The sequence below is a fragment of the Canis lupus genome, chromosome 14 (assembly GCF_048164855.1).
Source record: "Canis lupus baileyi chromosome 14, mCanLup2.hap1, whole genome shotgun sequence".
Classification (NCBI taxonomy): Eukaryota; Metazoa; Chordata; class Mammalia; order Carnivora; family Canidae; genus Canis; species Canis lupus.
Genome location: NC_132851.1, coordinates 32,918,858 through 32,936,355, shown reverse-complemented (window position 1 = coordinate 32,936,355; position 17,498 = coordinate 32,918,858). Strand labels below are relative to the sequence as shown.

Below are 17,498 nucleotides of genomic sequence, written 5' to 3'. Positions count from 1 at the left end.
ATGTCAGGCTCACCATGAGAGCTGCATTACGGACTCATTACATTAGCACAAAGTGAGCACTTGCTAATTGCCAAGAAATGTGCTTGGTGTTGGTGCAATAGCGATGGAAAAGAAGGACATGGTCCCTGGCCTCCAAGAGTTCAGAAAGCATAAGCAGCAAATTATGCCGTGGTAAGAGAGAAGGAAGTTCTGGAAATGGGAGCAGAGAGAGGCACTTCTCCCAGACTTGGAAAGAAGAGAAATCAGAAGGAGCTGGGAGAACCTGCGGGGCTCATCCAAGGAGATGGGAGAAGGAGTGTCCTCCAGAGGATGGCCAGCAGGAGCTGGTCACGTCAGAGAGCTGAGAGTTGGGTGGCGCACCCATCACCCTGCCAGACCCCAGAAGGCGCCAGGCAGGCTGGTCTCCCCAGCACCCCTTCCCCACGCCATTGCCCCACCAGCAACTGGCCCGGAGCTGCACCTGTGGCACAACTGGTCCTGTCACCGTTTCCAGAACAACCCATGTGCAAGCATCCCCACAGATGTGACCGCTCTCCTCCTGTCCCAAAGTGACTCCCCGCCCCGGAGCTGACACTGCCTGGCAACAATTACAGGCTGAGAGTGACCCCTCACCGTGGGGCTCTCAGATCACTGCTACTATCCTCACGTAACACGTGTGCTTCCCTTTGTCGTCTGCAGCCTTATGACTTCCAGCCTCCGATGAGTCGCGGGGTGCTGTTTCTGCTGAAGAGGCTAGGGCAGGGCAAAAGCTTCTGGATGGCTTTATTTTGCTCCCTCCCGGGACCCTTTGCCAGACCGTCCCTTCCCCACCCTACACCCTCAAGGTGGCGAGTCCCCGTAACAGATTGGGAAGGAGCACAGACAGGGAGCCAACACGACGGAGCCACTGTGCACGCTGACGAGTTTGTGGCGATTTGTTACACGGCAATAGAAAAGGAACACAGGCTGTCAGGTGGAAATGGATTTCGTGTTTAGGGGAGGAGGATACGGAGGGAGGAAGGGAGGGAGGGAGGGAGGGAGGGAAGCCGAAGGCCATAGTGAGCAATATGTGAGAGAAGGCAAGTGCCACGCGGGATGAAGTCAGAGGCAGAGGTGGGGGGGGGGGCAGCTCAGCTGGAGACTTGGTAAGTGTAGCAAATCATTTAAATGCTGGTGCAATTGGGGATTTTGAAGGTCCTTCAGTTGGTGAGTGATGAGATCTGAGTTCCATTTTTCTAAAGAGGGCGCAGGTGCCATGTAAAGAAGAGATCAGATCCTACGAAGTGATAGAAGCAGGATGGAGACCAGTGGAGCGAAGGGAGCTGGTGGGGTCAGGGCTGGGATTGAGGTTGGGGGCCTTGTGGCAGCAGGGAGATGGAGGGAAGCAGGCAGGCTCAGGATCTCTCTTGAGGAGGGCGCCCGCCTGCCTCACGTGTGGGCTGGGTGCTCAGATGAACCGAACGTGATTCCCGGGCCCTGGGCTCAAGCAACCGGGAGAAGGTGGTGACATTCACCAAAATGACGGGAAGTGAGAGGGGAGCAGCTCTGGGGCTAAGGTGGAAAAGTGAGACTTTCTGCCATATTGAGCTGAGGTGCCCATTAGTCATCTAAGTGGAGATGTCAAGTAGCGGGATGTATGAGTGTGCAGCGTCAGGATGTTAGTGCTGGAGATACAAATTTGGAAGTCATTATCATGAGGACGGTATTTAAAGCCATGGAAGTGATGAGGTCACGTAAGGAGAGTGCGTAGGTATGGAAGAAAGAGGACCCAGCATGGAGCCCTGGGGTGGTCGGACAGTTAGACCCAGGGCAGGGGAGGGGACCCAGCAGAGGACAGGGAGTGGGAACAGTCTGGGACGGAGGGGGAAGAGCGGGAGAGTGTTGTGGGAGTGAAGCCAGAGTAGCTTCAAGGAGCCCAAGTAACCAGCCGTGTGGCTGCTGGTCCCTAAGAAAGAAAGGGACATGCAGGGGAGACACCCCGGGCCCGCCTGGAGGCCGATGGTGACTGACAAGGCAGCTGCCAAGGGTGAAGGGGGGGCTTCCCCCCAAAGGGAATAGACAGCAGAGGAGATGGGAGGCGAGCAAGTGAAGGGACACGGGAAGGGACCCCGCCAAGGAGAGCAGAAGACAGCATGGAAGCCAGCGCAGACGAGGAAGGGGTGGAAGAAACTAGAAAACCCGTCACCCGAATACAGGAGTAAAGTCCCGTGACCGCGACCCCAGTGGAAGTGCACCCTCTGACCCAAGCGGGGAGCGCCCCCCACGGAAACAGGGGGAAACGAAAGGCAGAAGCAGGTGCAGAAAGGATGCCGTTCGGATCCCACAATCCGATCATAGAAGGCAGAGACCAGTGGACTCCGCACGCTCCCCCAGGGGCTGCCGAGGCCTCTGTCCCAGGCCTTGAACCACCCGACTTCCCCTCCCGGGGCCCGGCTCAGACACCCCCGCCCTGGCCTCCATCGCACCCCGCCACAGTAGTCTGCCTCTGGCTGCCCGAGACTAAGCCATAACCGTATCCTTTCTAGGTTCACGTCTCTGCTTCCTCACCCTCCCCACCTGGACACGAGCCCTCGCGGAGCAGGACCTGCGCCTCGTTTCGTCCTGTCCTGTACCCTCAGCACCTGATGTGCGATTGGTAAATACTCACTAAATAACTATACACGTCACGTTCCCAAGGACGTCGCCCTGCAAGCGCGTGCTGCCCTGCCCCTGGGGAGGCTGGTTCCCTCCCCCAGCCTCCCTCCTGCGCCCTCTCTGAGACTGACACCCAGGGAGTGGGCGCTTGCACAAGTTTAGGAATATGACCCGGGCCTGGGGTGTGAGAAATCCAAAACACAAACAGAACAGAAACACTCTCGGGAGACCCGGGGTCCTCACATCCCAGGTGTGACCCTGGCTGGGGTGCCTCCCTCCTCACACACCCCCACCCCTCCTCAGGGCTGTGTCTGTTCACCTGTGAAAGGTGAGGGTTGGACTAGGGGTCCGTGTTGCAAACCTTTCTATTTGAATCCAGCAGAACCCCTTTGACAGAACCTCTCGGGGCTGGCCTGAGATCTAAAGGAGATAAACGGGGACTGGTCTAAGAGGCTGATGGAAGCCGGTGCCCCGTAGCCCAGCCGCCCCGGGCCCCCCACGTGGTTGCTCAGGGCTCCCCCAGAGCCAGGGGCTCCCAGGTAGGGTCGGTGGGCCTGCTGGCCCCCCAGGCTGGGGCTGTGTGCGCCTCCTTGGCACCTCCCGGTGGAGACGCCCAGCAGATGCAGCGGCGTCCGGTCCCCGGGCCTTCCCAGGGAGGCCGTCTCCTGGTGATGGAGCTCCAGCCCAAGGCCCCTCTGGCTGGGATGTTGCTCTCTCGGCGATCCTGATGGATGCTGACAGCAATTAGCGCAGAGAGAGATTTCCCTGCAGAAAGATGGGAACATTTATTAAGCACTTCGTGCCAGGAGGCAGAACACAGCACAAAATTCATTAGTACTTAGGGCCCCTGCAAACCCCCCCCCCCCATTCTCACCCAAGGGCTAAAGGAAAACCTAAACTCCATAAATAAGGGTTACCAGGGCCTTTTAAATCTTGGCTTGCACCAGAGTGGAGTTTCCATCTCTCTAATTTGCCATCTTTTTCCCTGGGCATGTCAAGGCTGATATGAGTTCAGGGGTTTTTATTAAATCAAGCACCTGTCAGGAGGAAGTCAGCTTCACTGCCAGTGACACGGCCAAAGTGGCCATCAGCAGGTATCCAACAGGAACCTCAGCCACAGAACGGGTTCCCAATGGGCTGCCTCCCTTGGCACCTTTCGAAACGCTTAATTTTCTTAACAAATCACATTAGGGGTTCTTAGCATATCGAAATGTTGGCACTTCACATCTGTCTTTCAGCCTGTGTTCCCCGCTCATATGGCGTTTGTGGGTCCTTCCATGAATGGGAGTTGAGCAACCTCTAGGTAGCACCCTCCATGCCAGCGCCTGGGAATTCAGAGGTGTTTTATTCCCACCTAAACGGTCCCTGCCCTCAAGGTAATCACAGTCTTGGGCTGAAGGGGGAAGCATTCCTGGCAAGAGTGCCTGGTGTGCAAAATACAGGAAGGGACCCTAATCCAGCCTCAGAGCAAGTGCACCAGAGGAAGGGGCAACCCAGTGAGGAAGGGCATCCCCGGGGTTAGAACTGCATGTGCAAAGTCACAGAGGAGGAGGAACGGGATGGGCTTAGGGTTCCGCAAGTTTGGAAATGCTGGAAGTAGAGGACAAGTGGGAGCAAGGAAAAGGAGGCCGGTGAGTTAGGCAGGGGACACATAACCACCAATACTTTCATGTGGAAATAATAATTACAGCAGTAAAGACCCTTAGTTGCATGTAACAGATACTCAACTTCAATCTACTTAAATAAGAAGTTCTAGAGCTTTGTTGGTTTCAGGAACAGATGGATCCAGGTGCTCAGGTGATACTATCAGGATTGTCTTCCCACGTCTGTGCTGGCTTCAATGCCAGACAGAACCTCCGTACATGTGATGCTGGCAGTGCCAGTCTAACCTAACAGCTGATACTCGGTAAGGTATCGGTCCTGACAGTATTCTCGAAAATTTCTAAACACATAGTCACTTAAACCCCTCCATGACACCACAAAGTGGATGCTATTTTAATCCCTTTCCATAGATGTCAAAGCTGAAGCACTGAGAAGTTAAGTAATTGACTCAAAGTCATGCAAGCTCCAAAAATGGCAAAATTGGAATAAGAGCCCAAGTTTGCTTCCAGAGTCCACACAGTGAACCATCACCTTACCCCACCTCCCTAGAAGAGCCTCGCAGCTTATAATCACAGCAGCAAACCCCTCCTCCCGACCCTTCCACCGTAGGGACCGCACTTCGTCAGCCTGACTTGGGATCCGCACCCACCCCTAAGCGAATTGCTAAATCCACAGAAACAGGATGTGACAGCTGGCCGGAGCTGGGCTCTTCCTGCCACCAGGAGGGTGGTGTAGCCTCCCCACATCCCATGAGCTGAGACCAAGGTGGCCTTGGTGTGTCCGAAGGGAAACTGGGGCAATATTATGGAAAAGAAAGGTTGCTAGGCCCAAATATAGCGGCCCTCAATCGCCCCGACAGTAGCAGTAGTAACCTTGCATGCCCACGTCCCGCACGGCCTCCCACAAAGCCCTTTCTCATTCATTGGGCGCCTTGGTCTCCATGACAGCCCTGCGAGAAAGTCACGAGCAAGAGGTGATTACACCCATGTCTCGCCTCCAGAGCCGCGTTGGGAGCAGGGGACCATCTCCCCCAAGATCGCGGGGAGGAGCAGCAGCCCCAGAACCGAGCCTTTCTGGGACGCCATTCATCTCCTTTACTCCTGCGATCACAGCCCCCAAGGCTCACCGTCTCCCTGCTTCTTCCTCATGGGAAGGAGGCAAATGACAAGGCTGCAGCCGAAACTGGGCTTGGCACCTGCATGGTCGTGTCCACTCAGCTCTCCCAGGCTACAGCTGCCATCGACCCACCCCCTTCAGATTCAAAACAAACTGGAGGCTCAGAGAGGTAAGTTCACTTGCTTGGGTCACACAGCAGAAGACGAACAGAACATCCCCCACCCCATGCCACCCCATGCACGCTCCCTCCACTTGCCCGGACATGGCCCACACCCGCCCCCCGCCCCGATCATCAGGGGCCTTGCTCTCCCCTCCCCGGCACCTGTCACATTGCCAGAAATGGGCCCAGGTCCAGGATGCCGGAGGCTGAGCGGAGGGGAGTGTGGGGTGGCCCAGGTGGTGAGAGGCTGATAGGGGAAGGAGGAGGAGATGAAGATGTGACGGTTGGGAAGCAAAGCCAGGTCTCAGAGGTCAGGAGAAGCTTCATAAGTATCCATCACGGGGAGCACACAGGGCGCTTAAGCCCCACATACCCTGTCTTGGCGCTCTCTGCCACAGGTGAGGGAGAAACGGGTGTCTGACCTGCCCGGTCCGTGGGGGGCCAGGCCTACCGGGGCTCACTGCTTTTTTTTTTTTTTTTAAAGATTTTATTTATTCATGAGACAGAGACAGAGAGGCAGAGGGAGAAGCAGGCTCCACGCAGGGATTCCGACGTGGGACTCAATCCCGGGACTCCAGGATCACGCCCTGGGCCGAAGGCAGGCGCTAAACCGCTGAGCCACCCAGGGATCCCTGGGCTCACTCCTTTAAACCTCACAGCACCACCGCCAGGTGAGCACTATTGCCGCCTTCAGTTGCAGGTGAGGTTCAGCATGAAGTCACCTACCTAACGTCTCTCCACCAGGAAGAGCAGAGCCACACTGGAGGCCCCATCTGAAGGCCACATCACAGCTCCCCTGGGTCGGAGGGCGAGGGGAGATGGGAAGGAGAGAGGAGCCCGAGGCCAGGGCTAACAGGAGAGAAACAGAGGCCTCCCAGGGCAGTGCCAGCTGGTGGTACCGACCCCAGGCCACCATCAGCGAGCCAAGGGGCACAGGTCCCGACACAGGATCAGAGTGGCCTTCAAAGGGCTTCCCTGGATGCCACGCTCTTGCCTGCCTCTCTGCGCGTGCCTAGGCTGCCTCTCTGACTCTCATGCCTTCTCCTCACCCCCTCTGAAAACCCCGAGTACCTTCCACGGCCTGGCTCAGGTCCCACCGCCACAGGGAGCCTCCCCGCTCCTCCAGCCGAGCAGACCCCTCACCACCACCCCGGTCCCCACCAGCACAGGGCACCACCTCATTACACTCCGGTATCCAGCGGTCTTTGTTGCTTCAGAGACCATCGAACTGGGGGAAATCAGAGCTGGAGAGAGAAGTCATTCATTTATTTATTCTTTCAACACAAATGCACCCAGTGCCTCCTACACAGGGAGACAGAAGTGGGTCAAAGGGACAAAGATGGTCCCTGTTGCAGAGACAGGTGCCGGTGGTTCCCTACCCACCTGAGGGCCTCCTGCCCACAGTCCTCATATATCAGGCTCCCTATGTCTCTCAACCTGACGATGCCTTACAGCCCGTGGCTATGGGGCAGGCTGGACTTGCCAGGCAATCTCTGTCCAGGACAACCATGGACCAACCAGAGATGGGGTTGGTGGATGAGGGACCCCAACCCCCTCAACCTGCCATAGGACAGTGCTGGGGTGTGTCTGAAGCAGTGTCCCAGAGGTCCCCAGGGAGGCAGGCTCCCAGCCTCCCACAGCAGCGACAGCCACACCACCTTGGCGGCTTCCCTCTGTCCCTGCATCCCTTCCCACCCTCATGCAGTGCTCCCTGGCATTGCCTCCCTGGTGAGCTAACTGCACCCAAACACCTGTCTCAGGGTCCACTCTGGGGAGACCCTACCCTTGTGCAGCTTCCAGTCTGGGAAGAAGACAACATCTAGTAAAATCCAAACTCCTCATTTTATGCTTGAAGAAACGGAGACCCGAAAAAGAGAATAAGTTTCCTTCTTTCGTTCATTCCAACTTCTGAAGTTAATTACCTGTATCATATTTCTTTGGTGTAATTCAGACCCCAAATACCAGGCTGAGCGCATGGTCAGAGTGCAAGAGATACAGACTGTGTGGAGCTGAACGCTACACGCCACGGATTTCTGCCCCAGCCCTGGTTCCCTGCATGCTGTACACCGGCTCCCCGCAGCCCCACAGACCTGCACCCAGGCGGCCCTCACCATCGTGAATGCACAGGGACGAGTAGGCCCGGCTCGCTCTTCCCTGTGTGCACATACAGACCTAGGTTCAAATGATGGTGCCAGGCAATCACTTCCTGCATGCATTGTGCAAAGATCTGAGCTCCTGTGAGTCCCAGGCACTCAGCGGAACACAGTCGGGAATGAGAGAGAGAAGGTCACCAGCAGCGCGGAGCTCGTGTTCCAGGGTGGGGGATACAAAAAACCCGCACATGAAAACCACCATTTCAGGTTCCTCCTCTACAAAATGCAAAGCATGGACTTCCCTCACGGCCACTCCAGAGAGGGGTGACCGGGCCTAGCCTGCAGACGTGAATGCACGGCGTCCAGCGTGGGGTGGAGGGGACTTAAATGTTGTCCCTCCCTCCCCAACCCTGGCTTCCCGCTATGGATATCTCACAGAGGGGGTGAAGGCAGGCCGAGGACTAGAAACAGGGTCTCTGTGCTGCATTCGAGGCCTCTGTCTCTCTACTCCTGCCCTGTCCACCTCGCCAAGCAGGGGGAGAGAGGTTGATCTGGTGCGGAGACTCCAGGACAGTGGGCCATGCTTGCCGGGGAAGGGGATGTCAGGGTCTGGTGGAAAGGTCGGGACACGAATGAGCTCTCATGTCTCCACCCTCTGGGGTCCAAAGGGAAAGGAGCCTCAGGTGAGCCCCGAGCATCCTCATGCTCCCTTCCCCTCGTGACAATTTATCTTTCTTAGACAGGTGATCTGAGCCTACTCAGGCCAAGATACTGTAGCAGACGGCCTCTACCTGCCTCTCTCTCTCTCTCTCTCTCTCTCTCTCTCTCTCTCTCCTCTCTCCAGGCTTCCTTTTCCTCTGGCAGTTGGTGCTCTCTTCATTCTGCTCTGTTCACTGAGGCCATGAGGCCAAGCATTCAGGAGACGGGCTCTGGGCCACACTGCCAGGCTCAGCCTCGAACTGCTGTGTGGCCTCCAGCGAATTACTTAGCCCCTCACACGATCTGCTCATCTATCCAACAGCCCATAAGGATCTTCATTTCAAAGGGCCGTGGAGAAGCAGCTTGGAGACTGCTGAGTACAAAGAGGCCCAGATAACTCAACTTTTTCTAGTAGCTCAGGGTCTGGAAGCTTCTTGGACCACGAACCAGGACCTGAAGTATCTTTTCATTTACCAGCACTCGGCCCCAGGCTCCTCTTGGAATGCTCAGCTAGCAACGGCAGGTGACTTTCCCTCCTCTTGCCACGCTTGTGCCCGGCCCTCCTTCCACGGGTTGTCCCCGTCTACTCTTGGCCATAATATCATTGAAAAGCACCTCAGTGTCACCCCGATGGGAACACTAGCCCTCCTCTTCTGACTGCCAAGGTATGGCTGTGATTTCCTGTCTGCGGAGTAGGCTCAGAGTGAGAAGAAATGCCTTCTCCGTCCTGCCTCTGCCCTGACCTGTAGAGAAGTAGCAAAGCAATCGCCTGCCTGCCTCAGACAAGGCCGCCGGAGGCCCCCAAAGTGTTAGGAATTGCCTCACTGCCCATCCTGTGGCTTTCCCAGGTCCGGGTGGGGAGGGGAGCCCCCCCCCCAAATCCTCCTCGACTGTGGCATTGTCTGAATTAATCAGAGAGGCAGACGGCTGCCGTTTCAGCCTGAAGGCCACCTGTGTTCCAAATTTGAAAATCCATTCACTTGGGAAAAGCAGAGAGTCCCACGGAGAGTCAATGGATTTCAGTTCGCTTCACATCGCTTTGGGCAAATAAGCAATTTTATTTCCTCTTCCCCACCCCCTTGAAAACATCAATGAAGTGTTTTGCGGTGTTGCTGACAGCACATGTCACTTCGAAGCTGGAAATAAAATCTTCTTTGAGCTATTTATAACTGACTCGCAAATGGAAGGCAGTGGGAAGGAAACTAAAACTCGAGCCGGGAATGGTGGGGTGTGCTGGGGGCCAGCCCCTACTCCCAACTGTGGGCTCTGTATTGGCCGCTCAGAGCCCCAGGCCCCTATTCACCTGCCGGGCCACCTACAGAGGGAAGCAGGGTGAGCAGGCATGTGGACAGAGGAGCTGGACCAGGAGGGTGCATTTTGCAAGGACAAGGAGTGTGCTTTGTAAACTGTAAAGTGCCCCAGCCTGTGCCATGAGATGTTTCAAAGAAACTGATGAATCCTACTTTTCTCAAAGTAGGAATTTTTAGCCTGGGGTCGGGGTCTGGAAAGCACCCATAATTGTTTGCAAAACTTGGAAGTGCACAGTGCATCTCTCTGCAAAAAATGTTCACTTAATTTAAGATCTCAAAAGCATCTCTGACCCAGAAGAGGGAAAACCCAACATTCCAGGGGGAGTGAGGGCTACAAACTCAAATGCCCACTGGACCCAGCTGGGAAGGAAGTTGAGTGAGTCTGTGAAACAAAGATCCGTGGACACAGTGGCAAAGTGGGGCTCCTGCCCCAGCAGAAGGGGCATCAAGACATTATTGCCAACCAGGAAGGTGGACCCAAAGACACCTAATTTTTTTTATTTTTTAAGAAAAAAAATTGAAATCCAGATTTTTACTATAATCTTATACTTTTTTCCCTCTAACTAATTCGGAGCTTTTATTATTATTTTTATTTCTTTAATTGGGTCAAAAGGGGGAGAGAGAATCTCAAGCAGACTCCACTCCTTGTATGGGGACCAACACAGGACTCGATATCACAACTCTGAGACCATGACCTGAGCTGAAATCAAGAGTCGGACACTTAACGGACTGAACCACCCAGGCGCCTCTAATTCACAGCTTTTAAAATTAGGTTAAACAACACATCATCAAGGGGCTGGATTCAGCCTGAAGGTCTCCACTTTGTAAATTCTGTTCTCGAGTCTCCTGCTGAGATATTTGCATGGCTGCTCAAAGAGAACCCAAGTTCAAGGTCAGGACTCCTTCAGATCCAAAACTGAGTGAGCCTGGTTCCCTCTTGAGGCAACAGGTGCCAGCATCATCCCACAGGCTCACCTGAGCTGGGAACCTGAATGTGCCATCAACTCCTCATCCGCCATTGGATGGTTCTGGAATTCCTGTCCATCACCCAGAGAGCCTTCCTTTCTTCCTTTGATTCAGCTCTTCCCAGGCTTTGCCTGCTCCTCACCCACCTCTGTCGCCATCATTATCACAGCTGCTAACTGGTCCCCTGCCACCACCCATTCCCTTTGTGCAGAGGCAGCCTCAGGATCTCTGGATGGGCCTCCAGTCTCTGTCACAGCCAAGGACAAAGGAGGCCAAGTCACTTCACTTCCTTAAACCTAAGGTCTCAAACAGGTTCCAGTTCTCATGAGAGGCACTACAACACCAGGGACTCTGGACCCCACTCAGTGCCTTCCCCCAAGTTCACTAATTGGATCAGAATCACTTCTCCTTCCAGGGGAGGAAGGAATGGATTGTGGGTATGGAGAAAGATGCCAGCACGGCTTCTCCCTCATCTTTCCCTCTTGGGTGTAGGATTTCCCTTCCCCCTATGGAAACACGAAATGCTGGGATAGGAGCTCCCATGCAACACAGCCATTTATTATTTGCAGCGAGACAGGTAGAGAATAGCTTACCCCTTTCAGACAAGCCCAAAAGCTGCTGAGTACCCCCCAACAACCATGTTCTCGTTTGCATCATTCTTGCCACGCTTGACAAATGCAACTGTTTTTGCAATGCCCTCAGTTCTCCTACTAGACCCCAAGCTTCCCGAGGGCAAGAACTCTTTCATCTGTGTGCCAATGTGCCAAGGTCCCGGCACATTGCTGAGCTCAAGAACTGCTTATTAAAATGAACTAAACCTGGTAACAGGAATACCCATCATGTCACCACTCCCCCAAGGCTTCTTTCACCCAGGCCCAATGTGCATGAGGACCCCCAGCCACTCGGTCCCCATGATCCCTCTAGACTCTCCCCTCCCAGACCAGCCTCCACTTATAAGGCTGCTCCATAACACAATACTCCATGTCGGGTCTGAGCAGCCTCAGAGCAGGACCGGCTCCCACCTCGTGGATAGTCCCCTGCTCTAAATGTGCCTGAGACACGGCTCCTGGCTCGTGGGCCAGGAAGGCACTACGCCATAGAAGAGGGGCTGGAGCAGCCTACGAGCTGCCAGCAAAGCAATTCCTCTGTGTATAGGGAGCTGCCACCCCTTGGCATATGACAGACAACTATATCTCTTTACAGATGAGTAGACAAAGGCCCAAAGAGAGACATGTCATCCCAGACAGGGGGATGGAATTGATTGTAGAGAGAGAGTTCCCCCAGAGGGATGAATGGAGAGCTGGGCTGTTCACACACTGTAGTTTGAAAACAGATAAACCTCCAGAAACAGGAAGACAAGTCTAGGGCAAAATGAGGCATTAGTGCACAGGTTACCTGCTAGAAGGCTTCAGTTCTGTCATGATGGTCATACGGCACAATGAAGAGAAAAGTAGCCTTGACTCAGAAGACACACTTCCTACGAGATCCAGGAAAACAACCTTAATTTCCCTGAGCCACCATTTCCTTCTCTGTTGTGACAGAGTTAGATCCGATGAGGTCTAACTTTTGACAGCCCCAGTAACAGGCTCTGCATCTCCCCCTTTTGCCACACCCTGGCTTCACCTTAACCACGTGCCCTATGTTAGCCAATAGGACGTTAGAATTTCCCAACAGGAGCAGAGACTCAAAGTGAGATTGGCCTCACTTTGAAGATTGGGAATGCTTCTGTGCTCCCCGCCCAGCCCAGAACCCAGATCTGAGCCCAACCTGGAGGCTGGGATCAGGCTCAGTCACTTCCAAAGTCCGAACCAGAACCTCTCTAGCTGAGCCCAGCCCAGATCAGCCTAAACACGGTACATTCAGTCAACGGGAAGACTTGTGGAAAAAAAAAAAAGAAGAAGAAGACTTGTGAACATTGGATGAATGCTGTTGCATTATGTCATTAGGTGTCACACAGCAAAAACACTGAAATATTCATCAATGGGGCAGCTCCAGTTCTGATGAACTAATGGCACCAGGCGTTGAATCAGAAGTCATGGTATTAGTGAACGTCTCTTGGACATCATGACATATGCCAAAGTGGGTTGTTGATATTGTTATTGGGCAATTAATCCAGATATGTATCAAATGGGGTAAAAAAGGAAAATGATTCAATGTAATCATAAGAGCAAAATGAATTATATATCTCGCTCCTCAATTCGAGCTTCTTACAAAGATCTGGCCAAGTCATTTCTCTGTAGAGATCTGGTCACTTTTTAACTCCACCACCACTGCCAAGTCACTGCTCTTCCAGCTGCTAAAAGCTGCCTGCATTCCTTGGCCTGTGGGCCTCTTTGCATTAATCGCTCCATCGCTGTGTCCATCCTCACATGTCCGACTCTGCTTCTCCACCCTCTCTCCTTCCTTATAAGGATCCTTGTGATTACATTGGGCCCACCAGCGTAACCCCAGGTCATCTTCCCATCTCAAGACCCTTAATTTAATCATATCTGCAAAGTCTCTTCTGTCATGTAAAATACAGTCACAGGTTCTGGGCATCAGGACATTACTCCTGTGCGGAGTAATTTTGTGTGGACATTACTCTGTCCACCACAGTAAATATCTGACTTTCATCTTAGAAAAGCAGAATTCAGAAACTAAAAAATTTATCCAAAAGAAGAAAAAGATATGGACTATCACCAGCACTGTTCACATATATTATAGTTCTGTCTCCTTCTGGTCACATGGTAATATTGTACTTCTGAGCCTCCCTGGAAAACAGTCATCCCTGATAATTTGCTTTAGCCACTGAAACGGGAGCAGAAGTGACAGTCCCCCTGTAAAAAATGTTAGCGACATGCAATTTGCCATCTCTCTCTTCTCCATCATGGCAGTTGATGGTCTCATATCAGCCGGAGTCCCAAAGTGAAGCAGACCCCCAGATATCCCATGATGGACACACAGCATTAGTGAGAAATAAATTTTATTATTATTATTATTTTTTTTTTTTTGGTGAGAAATAAACTTTGTTGTTTCCAGCCACTTAGGTTTGGGGGCTTATCCCGTCATTCAAAGCTTCCGGGCTGCCAGATCCATATCCGCTGCAATACTCCGTTGTGATCGTGTATCACCAGGTGTGATCCCAGGGACTCCCAACCACGGTCCCAATTCAGCTGTCTTGGCCAAGATCCAACAAAGAAGAATCCAGGGATCAGAGATCAAACTAAGATCTTCTAAATCCAACTAAGTATATCCTCCCATAACTCTCTGAATGCATGCATGTGCATGTGTACACACAGAGGAAGAAACCTAGCTGTTCTCCCAGAGAAGCTGCCCCTTCATGCCTTCTGACATGTTCCCAGTTGCTTGCACAACCTCAGGCAGAAGAGCCAGTGGAATGGAGGATGGGCTGCAGGAGGGAAGTGGTGACATTGACTCTAACTCACTCAGTCGCTCAGAAGCCTAAATGGGGATGAGGATCTAAGTCGACTGACTATGCAAGAGAGATGCCCAGCCAAACAAAGAGGCTTGACAAGCTGGTTATTATTGTATCTGCCACAACTCCTCAGCTCCAGGAAATGTAAGAAGACAGAAAGCCAGACAGCCTGAGTCCTGGTGAGGCAAGTTGGTTAAGGGCCAGGAAAATCCTCCCCCACATATGTACTCACTAGAAAGGTCTTCATTGGTGATGGCTATTTGCCAGAGAGCCAGGCCTGGAAGACAGCTTGAAAGAGAAGGAGAAAACTGTTGTGTGTGGGGGTGTGATTGGGGGACCTGCATATGTCACGATGTGGGATGGATAGGGAAAACAGAACACAATTTGTCTTAGAAATAAGTCCAGACCTGTCCTCCGAGGGAGTGCCTCACACAGAGAAAGTTCTCAGTGAGTGTAGCAGAGAGGGGCTCTGAAACTTAGAGAAGATTAACTCCACCTTTGTTCACTCATTCATAGTCATTCATCATTCTTTCTTTTAAGAAGCATGATGGAGGGGTGCCTGGGTAACTCAGCCAGTTAAGCATCTGCCTTCTTGTCAGGTCATGATCCTGGGGTCCTAGGACTGAGCCCTACATCAGGGCTCTGCCCCTCCCCCTGCTTCTGCTCTCTCTCACTCTCTCTCTCTCTCAAATAAATAAATAAAATATTAAAAAAAAAAAACATGATGTAGTAACAACCCTGCAATCTTGGAAAAGATAATAAAGCAGGACCTCTGTCTTTAAATTTTTTTAAATTTTTTTTTTTTATTTATTTATGATAGTCACACACAGAGAGAGAGAGAGAGAGAGGCAGAGACATAGGCAGAGGGAGAAGCAGGCTCCATGCACCGGGAGCCTGACGTGGGATTCGATCCGGGGTCTCCAGGATCGCGCCCTGGGCCAAAGGCAGGTGCCAAACCGCTGCGCCACCCAGGGATCCCAGGACCTCTGTCTTTAAATAACATACACATAATACATGAATATCAAAAGCTAACCATATGGGAGATCAGTGGTCTCCAAAGTGGGAGAAGGGACATATTTACCATCAGTGCCAAGACAACCATTTGGTTTGTTTGTTTGGTTTTAAAGATTTATTTTATAAAGAGAGAGAGCATGCACATGAGTGGGGGGGGGGCAGAAGGAGAGAGGGATCTCAAGCAGACTCCCTGCTGAGTGTGGAGCCCAATGTGGAGCTCTAACTCAGAATCCTGAGATCATGACCTAAGCTGAAATCAAGAGTCAGATGCTTACCTGGCTGAGCCACCTGGGTGCCCCAATAACCATTTGAATAGAAAAAAGAAGGTATTCGAATTTCTATTTATTTTCTCTCATATTTCCTAAATTCATATTTTATGGATACTTTCTAACATATGATAAAACAATATAATGGCACATGTAAATAATAAATAAATGAACAAGCAAGATAACATGGTTTGGAACTACGTGTTCAAAACTGTGTAATGATGGAATACATAAGTAACAACCTAGAGCAGTTATAGATTTTTGATTTCCTGGTTAAGAGAACAGCAAGATAATAGTATTTGATTTATCCTCATCCACCTTCCCATTGAAATACTTACAAAAATAGACCCAGGAGAATTACAGGTGCAATAATACTGAAAACTAGAAATAATGTTCGGCTTTCTACCAGAGCCCAAGAGGAATTTCTACTAAGTGAAGAACAAGCGAGTCTATGAAGCCAAACAATAACACCAGTAGAAGAAGAGAAGAGGTTCCCAAACATGTCCATTGTCTGCCCTTACCTCAGACACTAGGGCATTTTACCAAAAAAGAAGGGCAGCAAGAGAACTATATTGAGTATCTAATGCTGTGTGACAAATAATCTGACATTCAGTAGCTCAAAACGACAGAAATCACGATCTCCCCCAGCTCTGCAGATCAAGGAGCTGAAGCAGCCTTGTTGGGCATCTCTGGCTCAGGCTCTCTCAGGTGATTGCTGCCGGGTATCAGCTGCAGTCCAGTCATCTCAGTGATGGACCAAGACCACAAGACCCACCTCCCAGGAGGTTCACTCCCATGGCCAACAAGTTGCAATGGCCAAGTTGGTTTCTCTTCATGTGGGCTCTCCACAGAGCCGCATGAGTGTCCTTCCAACATGGCAACTGGCTTCCTGGAGAGAAAATGGCCCAAGAAGCCAAAGCAGAAGCTGCAATGCACTCTATGACCTCGCCTTGGGAATCACCACTGTGACCTTCACCATCCTCTACTGGTCACACAGCCCAGCCCTGATTCAGTGTGGAAAAGGACTACACAGGGTGCAAAGACCAGACGTGAGGCTCACTGAGGCCATCGTAGAAGCTACTACCACAGAAACTAACTCACCAGAGATCATATCTGCCATCAGTCTCTCTCACTTTTTGCCTCTTTGTTTCTGTTTCCCTCTGTCTCTCTCTCTCATTGTCCTTTCTCTCTCTCCATCTTTATCTCTGCCTCTGTCACCTGTATCTCCTCCATTAGTTTTTATCTTTACATTTTCAAAGACTATAACATCCACTTGTGAAAAGGTAAAACCTTTACTGATCTTACAACTAGCACCAGTGAAGGGATAGAAGGAAAGGGCAAGGGTATCAGCAGGAGTCAAAGCAACAAAGGAGATGCCCAAACCACTGCCTAAGACAAGGAAGTGACTCCATTTGATTTTGGAAAAGAACTTCTCCTACCATTTTTCTTCACCCTGCAGTCTCCATTGGCAGAAGTAGTGTCTCAAGGATGAACAAATAAAAGTTAGACCAACAGGGCACAGCAGACATGGATTTGCCGACATGAAAGTGAGGCCATCCTGTCTCCAGCTGACCTTGGGTAAATCCTTGCCTCCTACTGTCTGGCCACCCCCACTAAGCCACTTCGATACACAGCATGGGTTGTGTAACTTTTGGAACTGGCTTCCTATCTTAGGAAGGAATCTCAGCTACAAACAGCAGAATTCATTCTGTCTAGTGTAAGCATGAAAGGAACATATGAAAGGCAATTAGATAACTCAAAATATCTCTGAGAGGAATAAAGAATGGACTCTGAATCTGCTGAGTCCAAACACCCCTGTGGGGATTTTCTAACAAACATCACTGTACAGTACCTACCAAGACTGAGACTGAATGCCAGAAATTCCACCACTGCTGCCCCCAAAGAACCAAACAGCACCCCCACCTTCCAGACAAGGACCTCATATTGCTCGTTTCTGATTCCAGGCCTCCAAGAAGTTCACCTGACTAAAGGGACCCAGGTCCCCTGCCATTATCCTGGTTCAAGCAATCCTTGGAATGCAAAATTTCTGGATTCTTCCTTGAGAAGATGAGAGTCCTAACATTAAAAATAATTAAGAGGTAGTGAGGCTATTCAAAAGATTGTGGACAGCTGCAAGTGACATTTGTCAACTGCACAAATAAAAGGAACACAAAAAATGTAAGTTAGTGAGAAAGAAAAGTGTTTCCTCATGGATGGCTACCCACCCACACTGTCCAGAAAAAT

General features: G+C 51.6%; 1 long non-coding RNA gene across 3 annotated transcripts in view; it reads right to left on the bottom strand.

Annotated features, from left to right (window-relative positions):
* Window positions 1-1,000: 1,000 nt before the first annotated feature.
* LOC140603876 (uncharacterized) overlaps window positions 1,001-17,498 on the bottom strand; it is a 48,444-nt gene continuing 31,946 nt past the window's right edge. The window contains exons 7-8 of one of the 3 annotated variants that reach the window (XR_012006856.1): window positions 14,207-14,262; window positions 13,422-13,715 (exon numbers count right to left, since the gene is read on the bottom strand). This is a non-coding gene — a long non-coding RNA (uncharacterized lncRNA). Of the gene's footprint in view, window positions 3,379-13,421; window positions 13,716-14,206; window positions 14,263-17,498 lie in introns of those variants that run through there. The other 2 variants (XR_012006858.1, XR_012006857.1) reach the window with 2 other exon arrangements.